This window comes from Heterodontus francisci, chromosome 22, assembly GCF_036365525.1.
Source record: "Heterodontus francisci isolate sHetFra1 chromosome 22, sHetFra1.hap1, whole genome shotgun sequence".
Lineage (NCBI taxonomy): Eukaryota > Metazoa > Chordata > Chondrichthyes > Heterodontiformes > Heterodontidae > Heterodontus > Heterodontus francisci.
The window spans coordinates 35,396,299-35,411,619 of NC_090392.1; the positions used below are offsets into that span (position 1 = coordinate 35,396,299).

Sequence of the window (15,321 nt, forward strand, 5' to 3'; positions counted from 1 at the left end):
CTTCTGGATCTCATTTCTCATTATTTACTGATTGCACTGACACATATTTGTGTTTTTAAACTCTTTATTTTGATCAAATGAGTCCTTATTTTGCTGAGTTGCTACATACAATGTGATTACCCTCGCAGTAGAATGCGTAACAGAGGCAGTTATATAATGGGGGCGAAGCTTCACTGCAGCTATATAATGTCCTGGTTGGACCCCACTGCATAGTCTGGGCATGCCAATTTATATAGTATACAAATTGGCCTTGGTATACAGGGCAGTTCAGATCCAGCAGAATGTTTGCAGAGTTCAAATGGTTAGATTAGGAAGCCATGTCCCCTCTTCCACAGAGACAGCTGTTGGTTTCCACCTGGTGCCTCACTTGTTTCTGAATTTCAAGGTGTAGAATGAAATCAAGCAACGTAACCCAAGTTTGCAATGCATTCCACGCAATCATCAAACACATCATTCCTGTCTTCCTCACCTTAGCTGCACAGCCCTCGAAACGTTGCAATCCATGTAACACAGTATTTGTTCCAGGTTTAGGCTTTCAGCCGTATTATAATAATATCTGTGCCCTCATCTTGAAATGAGATTCTCAGCAATATCCAACACAAATTGAATTGCATAGATGACAGGCAAATATAGGAAAACAGGTCAGTATGCAACACAATTCCATGGTGCCCATTTTCAGATGCACAATAGTCATCTTTTCCAGCAAATGAAAGAATTTTTCAGTGAATCATTTGCAAAGTCAGAGTTAATGGCATTTGTGCTTTTCTTTCTTCTTGTTTTCAAACATACTGGCGCCTAAATCCAATTCATGTATATTCATGTTTATTGAGGAGACCAAACGCAGACTGGGTGACCGCTTTGCGGAATACGTCGGCTCAGTCCGCAAGCAGGACCCTGAGCTTCCGGTTGCTTGCCATTTCAAGACTGCCCACTGCTCTCATGCTCACATCTCTATCCTGGGATTGCCTCAGTGTTCCAGTGAACATCAACACAAGCTCGAAAAACAGCATCCCGTTGACCGATTAGTTTAGTTTGGTGATACAGCAGTGAAACAGGCCCTTCGGCCCACCGAGTCTGTGCTGACCATCGACCACCCATTTATACTAATCCGACACGAATTCCATATTCCTACCACATCCCCACCTTCCCTATATTTCCCCACCACCTCCCTATACGAGGGGCAATTTATAATGGCCAATTAACCTATCAAGCAGCCAGTCTTTGGCATGTGGGAGGAAACCGGAGCACCCAGAGGAATCCCACGCAGACACAGGGAGAACTTGCAAAAACCACGCAGGCAGTGCCCAGAATTGAAAGCGGGTCGCTGGAGCTGTGAGGCTGCGGTGTGAACCACTGCACACGAGAGCGTGCCGGACTGAATATTGAGTTCAATAATTCCAGAGCATGACGGGGCCCCCATTTTACTTTCATTTTTTGTTATTTTTCATTTTTACATTTTTTACATTATTTTGTATGTTTATTTTATTTCATCTTAGTTTGTTCAGTTTGCTTACCCACTGTTTTTTTTCCTGTTTGTACTTGCTGCTGTTCAATTTTCAGTCCATTAACAGTCCTCTCTGTACTAATGCTTTGTCTTTCAACACACCATTAACATATTGTTTGCCTTTGCTCCATGACCTTCTGGTCAGCTATTCTGTGGCCTTGTCCAATCTACACCTTCTCCTTTGTTATCTCTTGCTCCACCCCCGCTTTACTTGCTTCTAACCTTTGACATTTCTAATATTTGCCAGTTCTGAAGAAGGGTCACTGAGCCGAAATGTTAACTCTGCTTCTGTCTCCACAGATGCTGCCAGTCGTGCTGAGTATTTCCAGAATTTCTTGTTTTTATTTCAGATTTCCAGCATCCACAGTATTTTGCTTTTATTCAATTATATTCTTCCTCGGTTCAATATGAAGGAGCGCTTTGATATTGAGCGGAGCCGCAGTGCATCTCATTTTCAACGCCACCTTGTTAGTGTTCCTGTTACTTGCCGAATGAAGAACAAAATAAAATGATAATTTGGCAGGTCTGCCTGTTTCCTTAGCTTCAGTTACAGAATCAGCTGTGTCCGTCTTTAAGGGAGGCAAAGTACTCCTAGCGGCTCTGCGTGACGCTGAATAGTTATGTTAATCTGCATCAATAAATCCAGGTATGTCTCTGTTACTGACTGAACAAAACGCTAATAAATCTGTGAGCGACTGTCATAACTTAAATAACTTTTTCCCCTCTGCGTGTCATGAACCTTTACCCCTTGTCATAATTGCGGCTGCATGTTAAGAGCTGGGTTATCAAGGTGCTTAAGACACCAAGAATCTGCTGCAGCAGTGGTTAAATTGAAAAGGATTTTTGCCCCTTTTACCCAAGAAGAAATGTTCAGGAGGAGCAATTTCCCCCAACTTGTTTCCACCGGAGATTCATCATTGCAACTCAAAGAAAGTTTCAGTCACTTGGGTGTTCTTGAAGAGCTGCTCGGAGGTTCAGTGACCCGGATATCATGTGCCTACGTTTTGCTGAGCCGCTGCTTGGTTTATGGGGAGATTTGGCCCGGGTTGTGCTATATTACCTCCCCGAGATGGCCAGTAACCTGTTGATTGAGGCAGCAGACGCCACTTGCTGCTGACAGCGAGTAATTGGACAGTGCGGGTCAAAATATTGCAGCGTGCCCCTGTCTCAACGACTGTGGAGCTGGTGAAAGTGAATTGCTGATGTGCTTTTGCCTCGTCTGAAATGAGACTAAGATTCGCTGTGACTGAGCAAGCTCGTGTTGCAGGTTTCTATTCTAATCTGAGCCAAATAAAGTGTCACTGCTCGGTTTTGAGGAACTTTCTGCAGCATCAGGACTAGAAAGAGGAGCGAGTGCAAGGCATTGTGCACACAATGTGCAAGAGAAAGAGAGCTTTGAGAAATTGTGTTGTGTTCATGGGGAATGTCAATGATTGCATATTTCTTGCGAAGATGTTCGGGTTGGTTTTGAAAATGTTTCTGCCCAGTTTCGAACTGGGGACCTTTTGCGTGTGAGGCAAACGTGATCACCACTACACTACAGAAACTCAACACAGTTGCAGCGCTGAGGAAGCTGCAAGTATTGTTAAACTGTACAGTCTTAATCGATTTGTGCTGCTTGTTTCATTGAAATGCAATTCCACTGTGACATTTCGCAAGGCTGCAGAGGTATTGACCCAGCCATGGACGATCAGCAGTGCACAACACATCGCCAGTCCATTCAGTCCATCGTACCAGTGCCAGTTTTTTCAAAGACTTGCCATTTGGGCCCACTTCCTTAGCTCTGCTTTTCTTTGCCTCTCCTTTCATGCAATTATCCAATTCCCTTTTTTTTTAAACTCTACCTTAAGAAACTAAGTTTGTAAGAGGTGCAGCAGCTGCTGCAGTGTTAATGCACAGTGTGCCATCATTGACAAAGATTCCCTTCCCCAACCACACCAAGACATCCACTTGGGATTCTTGCCAACTTCTGGATTTCATTTCTCATTATTTACTGATTGCACTGACACATATTTGTGTTTTTAAACTCTTTATTTTGATCAAATGAGTCCTTATTTTGCTGAGTTGCTACATACAATGTGATTACCCTCGCAGTAGAATGCGTAACAGAGGCAGTTATATAATGGGGGCGAAGCTTCACTGCAGCTATATAATGTCCTGGTTGGACCCCACTGCATAGTCTGGGCATGCCAATTTATATAGTATACAAATTGGCCTTGGTATACAGGGCAGTTCAGATCCAGCAGAATGTTTGCAGAGTTCAAATGGTTAGATTAGGAAGCCATGTCCCCTCTTCCACAGAGACAGCTGTTGGTTTCCACCTGGTGCCTCACTTGTTTCTGAATTTCAAGGTGTAGAATGAAATCAAGCAACGTAACCCAAGTTTGCAATGCATTCCACGCAATCATCAAACACATCATTCCTGTCTTCCTCACCTTAGCTGCACAGCCCTCGAAACGTTGCAATCCATGTAACACAGTATTTGTTCCAGGTTTAGGCTTTCAGCCGTATTATAATAATATCTGTGCCCTCATCTTGAAATGAGATTCTCAGCAATATCCAACACAAATTGAATTGCATAGATGACAGGCAAATATAGGAAAACAGGTCAGTATGCAACACAATTCCATGGTGCCCATTTTCAGATGCACAATAGTCATCTTTTCCAGCAAATGAAAGAATTTTTCAGTGAATCATTTGCAAAGTCAGAGTTAATGGCATTTGTGCTTTTCTTTCTTCTTGTTTTCAAACATACTGGCGGCTAAATCCAATTCATGTATATTCATGTTTATTGAGGAGACCAAACGCAGACTGGGTGACCGCTTTGCGGAATACGTCGGCTCAGTCCGCAAGCAGGACCCTGAGCTTCCGGTTGCTTGCCATTTCAAGACTGCCCACTGCTCTCATGCTCACATCTCTATCCTGGGATTGCCTCAGTGTTCCAGTGAACATCAACACAAGCTCGAAAAACAGCATCCCGTTGACCGATTAGTTTAGTTTGGTGATACAGCAGTGAAACAGGCCCTTCGGCCCACCGAGTCTGTGCTGACCATCGACCACCCATTTATACTAATCCGACACGAATTCCATATTCCTACCACATCCCCACCTTCCCTATATTTCCCCACCACCTCCCTATACGAGGGGCAATTTATAATGGCCAATTAACCTATCAAGCAGCCAGTCTTTGGCATGTGGGAGGAAACCGGAGCACCCAGAGGAATCCCACGCAGACACAGGGAGAACTTGCAAAAACCACGCAGGCAGTGCCCAGAATTGAAAGCGGGTCGCTGGAGCTGTGAGGCTGCGGTGTGAACCACTGCACACGAGAGCGTGCCGGACTGAATATTGAGTTCAATAATTCCAGAGCATGACGGGGCCCCCATTTTACTTTCATTTTTTGTTATTTTTCATTTTTACATTTTTTACATTTTTTTGTATGTTTATTTTATTTCATCTTAGTTTGTTCAGTTTGCTTACCCACTGTTTTTTTTCCTGTTTGTACTTGCTGCTGTTCAATTTTCAGTCCATTAACAGTCCTCTCTGTACTAATGCTTTGTCTTTCAACACACCATTAACATATTGTTTGCCTTTGCTCCATGACCTTCTGGTCAGCTATTCTGTGGCCTTGTCCAATCTACACCTTCTCCTTTGTTATCTCTTGCTCCACCCCCGCTTTACTTGCTTCTAACCTTTGACATTTCTAATATTTGCCAGTTCTGAAGAAGGGTCACTGAGCCGAAATGTTAACTCTGCTTCTGTCTCCACAGATGCTGCCAGTCGTGCTGAGTATTTCCAGAATTTCTTGTTTTTATTTCAGATTTCCAGCATCCACAGTATTTTGCTTTTATTCAATTATATTCTTCCTCGGTTCAATATGAAGGAGCGCTTTGATATTGAGCGGAGCCGCAGTGCATCTCATTTTCAACGCCACCTTGTTAGTGTTCCTGTTACTTGCCGAATGAAGAACAAAATAAAATGATAATTTGGCAGGTCTGCCTGTTTCCTTAGCTTCAGTTACAGAATCAGCTGTGTCCGTCTTTAAGGGAGGCAAAGTACTCCCAGCGGCTCTGCGTGACGCTGAATAGTTATGTTAATCTGCATCAATAAATCCAGGTATGTCTCTGTTACTGACTGAACAAAACGCTAATAAATCTGTGAGCGACTGTCATAACTTAAATAACTTTTTCCCCTCTGCGTGTCATGAACCTTTACCCCTTGTCATAATTGCGGCTGCATGTTAAGAGCTGGGTTATCAAGGTGCTTAAGACACCAAGAATCTGCTGCAGCAGTGGTTAAATTGAAAAGGATTTTTGCCCCTTTTACACAAGAAGAAATGTTCAGGAGGAGCAATTTCCCCCAACTTGTTTCCACCGGAGATTCATCATTGCAACGCAAAGAAAGTTTCAGTCACTTGGGTGTTCTGTCAGAGCTGCTCGGAGGTTCAGTGACCCGGATATCATGTGCCTACGTTTTGCTGAGCCGGTGCTTGGTTTCTGGGGAGATTTGGCCCGGGTTGTGCTATTTTACCTCCCCGAGATGGCCAGTAACCTGTTGATTGAGGCAGCAGACGCCACTTGCTGCTGACAGCGAGTAATTGGACAGTGCGGGTCAAAATATTGCAGCGTGCCCCTGTCTCAACGACTGTGGAGCTGGTGAAAGTGAATTGCTGATGTGCTTTTGCCTCGTCTGAAATGAGACTAAGATTCGCTGTGACTTAGCAAGCTCGTGTTGCAGGTTTCTATTCTAATCTGAGCCAAATAAAGTGTCACTGCTCGGTTTTGAGGAACTTTCTGCAGCATCAGGACTAGAAAGAGGAGCGAGTGCAAGGCATTGTGCACACAATGTGCAAGAGAAAGAGAGCTTTGAGAAATTGTGTTGTGTTCATGGGGAATGTCAATGATTGCACATTTCTTGCGAAGATGTTCGGGTTGGTTTTGAAAATGTTTCTGCCCAGTTTCGAACTGGGGACCTTTTGCGTGTGAGGCAAACGTGATCACCACTACACTACAGAAACTCAACACAGTTGCAGAGCTGAGGAAGCTGCAAGTATTGTTAAACTGTACAGTCTTAATCGATTTGTGCTGCTTGTTTCATTGAAATGCAATTCCACTGTGACATTTCGCAAGGCTGCAGAGGTATTGACCCAGCCATGGACGATCAGCAGTGCACAACACATCGCCAGTCCATTCAGGCCATCGTACCATTGCCAGTTTTTTGAAAGACTTGCCATTTGGGCCCACTTCCTTAGCTCTGCTTTTCTTTGCCTCTCCTTTCATGCAATTATCCAATTCCCTTTTTTTTAAACTCTACCTTAAGAAACTAAGTTTGTAAGAGGTGCAGCAGCTGCTGCAGTGTTAATGCACAGTGTGCCATCATTGACAAAGATTCCCTTCCCCAACCACACCAAGACATCCACTTGGGATTCTTGCCAACTTCTGGATTTCATTTCTCATTATTTACTGATTGCACTGACACATATTTGTGTTTTTAAACTCTTTATTTTGATCAAATGAGTCCTTATTTTGCTGAGTTGCTACATACAATGTGATTACCCTCGCAGTAGAATGCATAACAGAGGCAGTTATATAATGGGGGCGAAGCTTCACTGCAGGTATATAATGTCCTGGTTGGACCCCACTGCATAGTCTGGGCATGCCAATTTATAAAGTATACAAATTGGCCTTGGTATACAGGGCAGTTCAGATCCAGCAGAATGTTTGCAGAGTTCAAATGGTTAGATTAGGAAGCCATGTCCCCTCTTCCACAGAGACAGCTGTTGGTTTCCACCTGGTGCCTCACTTGTTTCTGAATTTCAAGGTGTAGAATGAAATCAAGCAACGTAACCCAAGTTTGCAATGCATTCCACGCAATCATCAAACACATCATTCCTGTCTTCCTCACCTTAGCTGCACAGCCCTCGATAAGTTGCAATCCATGTAACACAGGATTTGTTCCAGGTTTAGGCTTTCAGTAGGATTATAATAATATCTGTGCCCTCATCTTGAAATGAGATTCTCAGCAATATCCAACACAAATTGAATTGCACAGATGACAGGCAAATATAAGAAAACAGGTCAGTATGCAACACAATCCCATGGTGCCCATTTTCAGATGCACAATAGTCATCTTTTCCAGCAAAGGAAAGAATTTTTCAGTGAATCATTTGCAAAGTCAGAGTTAATGGCATTTGTGCTTTTCTTTCTTCTTGTTTTGCAACATACTGGCGCCTAAATCCAATTCATGTATATTCATGTTTATTGGGGAGACCAAACGCAGACTGGGTGACCGCTTTGCGGAAGACATCGGCTCAGTCCGCAAGCAGGACCCTGAGCTTCCGGTTGCTTGCCATTTCAAGACTGCCCACTGCTCTCATGCTCACATCTCTATCCTGGGATTGCCTCAGTGTTCCAGTGAACATCAACACAAGCTCGAAAAACAGCATCCCGTTGACCGATTAGTTTAGTTTGGTGATGCAGCAGTGAAACAGGCCCTTCGGCCCACCGAGTCTGTGCTGACCATCGACCACCCATTTATACTAATCCGACACGAATTCCATATTCCTACCACATCCCCACCTTCCCTATATTTCCCTACCACCTCCCTATACGAGGGGCAATTTATAATGGCCAATTAACCTATCAAGCAGCCAGTCTTTGGCATGTGGGAGGAAACCGGAGCACCCAGAGCAATCCCACGCAGACACAGGGAGAACTTGCAAACACCACGCAGGCAGTGCCCAGAATTGAAAGCGGGTCGCTGGAGCTGTGAGGCTGCGGTGTGAACCACTGCACACGAGAGCGTGCCGGACTGAATATTGAGTTCAATAATTCCAGAGCATGACGGGGCCCCCATTTTACTTTCATTTTTTGTTATTTTTCATTTTTACATTTTTTACATTTTTTTGTATGTTTATTTTATTTCATCTTAGTTTGTTCAGTTTGCTTACCCACTGTTTTTTTTCCTGTTTGTACTTGCTGCTGTTCAATTTTCAGTCCATTAACAGTCCTCTCTGTACTAATGCTTTGTCTTTCAACACACCATTAACATATTGTTTGCCTTTGCTCCATGACCTTCTGGTCAGCTATTCTGTGGCCTTGTCCAATCTACACCTTCTCCTTTGTTATCTCTTGCTCCACCCCCGCTTTACTTGCTTCTAACCTTTGACGTTTCTAATATTTGCCAGTTCTGAAGAAGGGTCACTGAGCCGAAATGTTAACTCTGCTTCTGTCTCCACAGATGCTGCCAGTCGTGCTGAGTATTTCCAGAATTTCTTGTTTTTTTTTCAGATTTCCAGCATCCACAGTATTTTGCTTTTATTCATGTATATTCTTCCTCGGTTCAATATGAAGGAGCGCTTTGATATTGAGCGGAGCCGCAGTGCATCTCATTTTCAACGCCACCTTGTTAGTGTTCCTGTTACTTGCCGAATGAAGAACAAAATAAAATGATAATTTGGCAGGTCTGCCTGTTTCCTTAGCTTCAGTTACAGAATCAGCTGTGTCCGTCTTGAAGGGAGGCAAAGTACTCCTAGCGGCTCTGCGTGACGCTGAATAGTTATGTTAATCTGCATCAATAAATCCAGGTATGTCTCTGTTACTGACTGAACAAAACGCTATTAAATCTGTGAGCGACTGTCATAACTTAAATAAATTTTCCCCCTCTGCGTGTCATGAACCTTTACCCCTTGTCATAATTGCGGCTGCATGTTAAGAGCTGGGTTATCAAGGTGCTTAAGACACCAAGAATCTGCTGCAGCAGTGGTTAAATTGAAAAGGATTTTTGCCCCTTTTACACAAGAAGAAATGTTCAGGAGGAGCAATTTCCCCCAACTTGTTTCCACCGGAGATTCATCATTGCAACGCAAAGAAAGTTTCAGTCACTTGGGTGTTCTGTCAGAGCTGCTCGGAGGTTCAGTGACCCGGATATCATGTGCCTACGTTTTGCTGAGCCGGTGCTTGGTTTCTGGGGAGATTTGGCCCGGGTTGTGCTATTTTACCTCCCCGAGATGGCCAGTAACCTGTTGATTGAGGCAGCAGACGCCACTTGCTGCTGACAGCGAGTAATTGGACAGTGCGGGTCAAAATATTGCAGCGTGCCCCTGTCTCAACGACTGTGGAGCTGGTGAAAGTGAATTGCTGATGTGCTTTTGCCTCGTCTGAAATGAGACTAAGATTCGCTGTGACTTAGCAAGCTCGTGTTGCAGGTTTCTATTCTAATCTGAGCCAAATAAAGTGTCACTGCTCGGTTTTGAGGAACTTTCTGCAGCATCAGGACTAGAAAGAGGAGCGAGTGCAAGGCATTGTGCACACAATGTGCAAGAGAAAGAGAGCTTTGAGAAATTGTGTTGTGTTAATGGGGAATGTCAATGATTGCACATTTCTTGCGAAGATGTTCGGGTTGGTTTTGAAAATGTTTCTGCCCAGTTTCGAACTGGGGACCTTTTGCGTGTGAGGCAAACGTGATCACCACTACACTACAGAAACTCAACACAGTTGCAGCGCTGAGGAAGCTGCAAGTATTGTTAAACTGTACAGTCTTAATCGATTTGTGCTGCTTGTTTCATTGAAATGCAATTCCACTGTGACATTTCGCAAGGCTGCAGAGGTATTGACCCAGCCATGGACGATCAGCAGTGCACAACACATCGCCAGTCCATTCAGGCCATCGTACCATTGCCAGTTTTTTGAAAGACTTGCCATTTGGGCCCACTTCCTTAGCTCTGCTTTTCTTTGCCTCTCCTTTCATGCAATTATCCATTTCCCTTTTTTTTAAACTCTACCTTAAGAAACTAAGTTTGTAAGAGGTGCAGCAGCTGCTGCAGTGTTAATGCACAGTGTGCCATCATTGACAAAGATTCCCTTCCCCAACCACACCAAGACATCCACTTGGGATTCTTGCCAACTTCTGGATTTCATTTCTCATTATTTACTGATTGCACTGACACATATTTGTGTTTTTAAACTCTTTATTTTGATCAAATGAGTCCTTATTTTGCTGAGTTGCTACATACAATGTGATTACCCTCGCAGTAGAATGCATAACAGAGGCAGTTATATAATGGGGGCGAAGCTTCACTGCAGCTATATAATGTCCTGGTTGGACCCCACTGCATAGTCTGGGCATGCCAATTTATATAGTATACAAATTGGCCTTGGTATACAGGGCAGTTCAGATCCAGCAGAATGTTTGCAGAGTTCAAATGGTTAGATTAGGAAGCCATGTCCCCTCTTCCACAGAGACAGCTGTTGGTTTCCACCTGGTGCCTCACTTGTTTCTGAATTTCAAGGTGTAGAATGAAATCAAGCAACGTAACCCAAGTTTGCAATGCATTCCACGCAATCATCAAACACATCATTCCTGTCTTCCTCACCTTAGCTGCACAGCCCTCGATAAGTTGCAATCCATGTAACACAGGATTTGTTCCAGGTTTAGGCTTTCAGTAGGATTATAATAATATCTGTGCCTTCATCTTGAAATGAGATTCTCAGCAATATCCAACACAAATTGAATTGCACAGATGACAGGCAAATATAAGAAAACAGGTCAGTATGCAACACAATCCCATGGTGCCCATTTTCAGATGCACAATAGTCATCCTTTCCAGCAAAGGAAAGAATTTTTCAGTGAATCATTTGCAAAGTCAGAGTTAATGGCATTTGTGCTTTTCTTTCTTCTTGTTTTGCAACATACTGGCGCCTAAATCCAATTCATGTATATTCATGTTTATTGGGGAGACCAAACGCAGACTGGGTGACCGCTTTGCGGAAGACATCGGCTCAGTCCGCAAGCAGGACCCTGAGCTTCCGGTTGCTTGCCATTTCAAGACTGCCCACTGCTCTCATGCTCACATCTCTATCCTGGGATTGCCTCAGTGTTCCAGTGAACATCAACACAAGCTCGAAAAACAGCATCCCGTTGACCGATTAGTTTAGTTTGGTGATGCAGCAGTGAAACAGGCCCTTCGGCCCACCGAGTCTGTGCTGACCATCGACCACCCATTTATACTAATCCGACACGAATTCCATATTCCTACCACATCCCCACCTTCCCTATATTTCCCTACCACCTCCCTATACGAGGGGCAATTTATAATGGCCAATTAACCTATCAAGCAGCCAGTCTTTGGCATGTGGGAGGAAACCGGAGCACCCAGAGGAATCCCACGCAGACACAGGGAGAACTTGCAAACACCACGCAGGCAGTGCCCAGAATTGAAAGCGGGTCGCTGGAGCTGTGAGGCTGCGGTGTGAACCACTGCACACGAGAGCGTGCCGGACTGAATATTGAGTTCAATAATTCCAGAGCATGACGGGGCCCCCATTTTACTTTCATTTTTTGTTATTTTTCATTTTTACATTTTTTACATTTTTTTGTATGTTTATTTTATTTCATCTTAGTTTGTTCAGTTTGCTTACCCACTGTTTTTTTTTCCTGTTTGTACTTGCTGCTGTTCAATTTTCAGTCCATTAACAGTCCTCTCTGTACTAATGCTTTGTCTTTCAACACACCATTAACATATTGTTTGCCTTTGCTCCATGACCTTCTGGTCAGCTATTCTGTGGCCTTGTCCAATCTACACCTTCTCCTTTGTTATCTCTTGCTCCACCCCCGCTTTACTTGCTTCTAACCTTTGACGTTTCTAATATTTGCCAGTTCTGAAGAAGGGTCACTGAGCCGAAATGTTAACTCTGCTTCTGTCTCCACAGATGCTGCCAGTCGTGCTGAGTATTTCCAGAATTTCTTGTTTTTTTTTCAGATTTCCAGCATCCACAGTATTTTGCTTTTATTCATGTATATTCTTCCTCGGTTCAATATGAAGGAGCGCTTTGATATTGAGCGGAGCCGCAGTGCATCTCATTTTCAACGCCACCTTGTTAGTGTTCCTGTTACTTGCCGAATGAAGAACAAAATAAAATGATAATTTGGCAGGTCTGCCTGTTTCCTTAGCTTCAGTTACAGAATCAGCTGTGTCCGTCTTGAAGGGAGGCAAAGTACTCCTAGCGGCTCTGCGTGACGCTGAATAGTTATGTTAATCTGCATCAATAAATCCAGGTATGTCTCTGTTACTGACTGAACAAAACGCTATTAAATCTGTGAGCGACTGTCATAACTTAAATAAATTTTCCCCCTCTGCGTGTCATGAACCTTTACCCCTTGTCATAATTGCGGCTGCATGTTAAGAGCTGGGTTATCAAGGTGCTTAAGACACCAAGAATCTGCTGCAGCAGTGGTTAAATTGAAAAGGATTTTTGCCCCTTTTACACAAGAAGAAATGTTCAGGAGGAGCAATTTCCCCCAACTTGTTTCCACCGGAGATTCATCATTGCAACGCAAAGAAAGTTTCAGTCACTTGGGTGTTCTGTCAGAGCTGCTCGGAGGTTCAGTGACCCGGATATCATGTGCCTACGTTTTGCTGAGCCGGTGCTTGGTTTCTGGGGAGATTTGGCCCGGGTTGTGCTATTTTACCTCCCCGAGATGGCCAGTAACCTGTTGATTGAGGCAGCAGACGCCACTTGCTGCTGACAGCGAGTAATTGGACAGTGCGGGTCAAAATATTGCAGCGTGCCCCTGTCTCAACGACTGTGGAGCTGGTGAAAGTGAATTGCTGATGTGCTTTTGCCTCGTCTGAAATGAGACTAAGATTCGCTGTGATTTAGCAAGCTCGTGTTGCAGGTTTCTATTCTAATCTGAGCCAAATAAAGTGTCACTGCTCGGTTTTGAGGAACTTTCTGCAGCATCAGGACTAGAAAGAGGAGCGAGTGCAAGGCATTGTGCACACAATGTGCAAGAGAAAGAGAGCTTTGAGAAATTGTGTTGTGTTAATGGGGAATGTCAATGATTGCACATTTCTTGCGAAGATGTTCGGGTTGGTTTTGAAAATGTTTCTGCCCAGTTTCGAACTGGGGACCTTTTGCGTGTGAGGCAAACGTGATCACCACTACACTACAGAAACTCAACACAGTTGCAGCGCTGAGGAAGCTGCAAGTATTGTTAAACTGTACAGTCTTAATCGATTTGTGCTGCTTGTTTCATTGAAATGCAATTCCACTGTGACATTTCGCAAGGCTGCAGAGGTATTGACCCAGCCATGGACGATCAGCAGTGCACAACACATCGCCAGTCCATTCAGGCCATCGTACCATTGCCAGTTTTTTGAAAGACTTGCCATTTGGGCCCACTTCCTTAGCTCTGCTTTTCTTTGCCTCTCCTTTCATGCAATTATCCAATTCCCTTTTTTTTAAACTCTACCTTAAGAAACTAAGTTTGTAAGAGGTGCAGCAGCTGCTGCAGTGTTAATGCACAGTGTGCCATCCTTGACAAAGATTCCCTTCCCCAACCACACCAAGACATCCACTTGGGATTCTTGCCAACTTCTGGATTTCATTTCTCATTATTTACTGATTGCACTGACACATATTTGTGTTTTAAACTCTTTATTTTGATCAAATGAGTCCTTATTTTGCTGAGTTGCTACATACAATGTGATTACCCTCGCAGTAGAATGCATAACAGAGGCAGTTATATAATGGGGGCGAAGCTTCACTGCAGCTATATAATGTCCTGGTTGGACCCCACTGCATAGTCTGGGCATGCCAATTTATATAGTATACAAATTGGCCTTGGTATACAGGGCAGTTCAGATCCAGCAGAATGTTTGCAGAGTTCAAATGGTTAGATTAGGAAGCCATGTCCCCTCTTCCACAGAGACAGCTGTTGGTTTCCACCTGGTGCCTCACTTGTTTCTGAATTTCAAGGTGTAGAATGAAATCAAGCAACGTAACCCAAGTTTGCAATGCATTCCACGCAATCATCAAACACATCATTCCTGTCTTCCTCACCTTAGCTGCACAGCCCTCGATAAGTTGCAATCCATGTAACACAGGATTTGTTCCAGGTTTAGGCTTTCAGTAGGATTATAATAATATCTGTGCCCTCATCTTGAAATGAGATTCTCAGCAATATCCAACACAAATTGAATTGCACAGATGACAGGCAAATATAAGAAAACAGGTCAGTATGCAACACAATCCCATGGTGCCCATTTTCAGATGCACAATAGTCATCTTTTCCAGCAAAGGAAAGAATTTTTCAGTGAATCATTTGCAAAGTCAGAGTTAATGGCATTTGTGCTTTTCTTTCTTCTTGTTTTGCAACATACTGGCGCCTAAATCCAATTCATGTATATTCATGTTTATTGGGGAGACCAAACGCAGACTGGGTGACCGCTTTGCGGAAGACATCGGCTCAGTCCGCAAGCAGGACCCTGAGCTTCCGGTTGCTTGCCATTTCAAGACTGCCCACTGCTCTCATGCTCACATCTCTATCCTGGGATTGCCTCAGTGTTCCAGTGAACATCAACACAAGCTCGAAAAACAGCATCCCGTTGACCGATTAGTTTAGTTTGGTGATGCAGCAGTGAAACAGGCCCTTCGGCCCACCGAGTCTGTGCTGACCATCGACCACCCATTTATACTAATCCGACACGAATTCCATATTCCTACCACATCCCCACCTTCCCTATATTTCCCTACCACCTCCCTATACGAGGGGCAATTTATAATGGCCAATTAACCTATCAAGCAGCCAGTCTTTGGCATGTGGGAGGAAACCGGAGCACCCAGAGGAATCCCACGCAGACACAGGGAGAACTTGCAAACACCACGCAGGCAGTGCCCAGAATTGAAAGCGGGTCGCTGGAGCTGTGAGGCTGCGGTGTGAACCACTGCACACGAGAGCGTGCCGGACTGAATATTGAGTTCAATAATTCCAGAGCATGACGGGGCCCCCATTTTACTTTCATTTTTTGTTATTTT

At 44.0% G+C, this 15,321-nt stretch overlaps 4 non-coding genes across 4 annotated transcripts; all 4 read right to left on the reverse strand.

Annotated features, from left to right (window-relative positions):
* Nucleotides 1-2,978: 2,978 nt before the first annotated feature.
* On the reverse strand, nucleotides 2,979-3,051 carry trnav-cac (transfer RNA valine (anticodon CAC)). Its single transcript has one exon. It is a non-coding gene; the product is annotated as a tRNA-Val (tRNA).
* Nucleotides 3,052-6,448: 3,397 nt separating this feature from the next.
* Nucleotides 6,449-6,521, reverse strand: trnav-cac (transfer RNA valine (anticodon CAC)). Its single transcript has one exon. It is a non-coding gene; the product is annotated as a tRNA-Val (tRNA).
* Nucleotides 6,522-9,917: 3,396 nt separating this feature from the next.
* On the reverse strand, nucleotides 9,918-9,990 carry trnav-cac (transfer RNA valine (anticodon CAC)). The gene has a single exon. It is a non-coding gene; the product is annotated as a tRNA-Val (tRNA).
* Nucleotides 9,991-13,387: 3,397 nt separating this feature from the next.
* Nucleotides 13,388-13,460, reverse strand: trnav-cac (transfer RNA valine (anticodon CAC)). The gene has a single exon. It is a non-coding gene; the product is annotated as a tRNA-Val (tRNA).
* Between the last annotated feature and the right edge of the window lie 1,861 nt (nucleotides 13,461-15,321).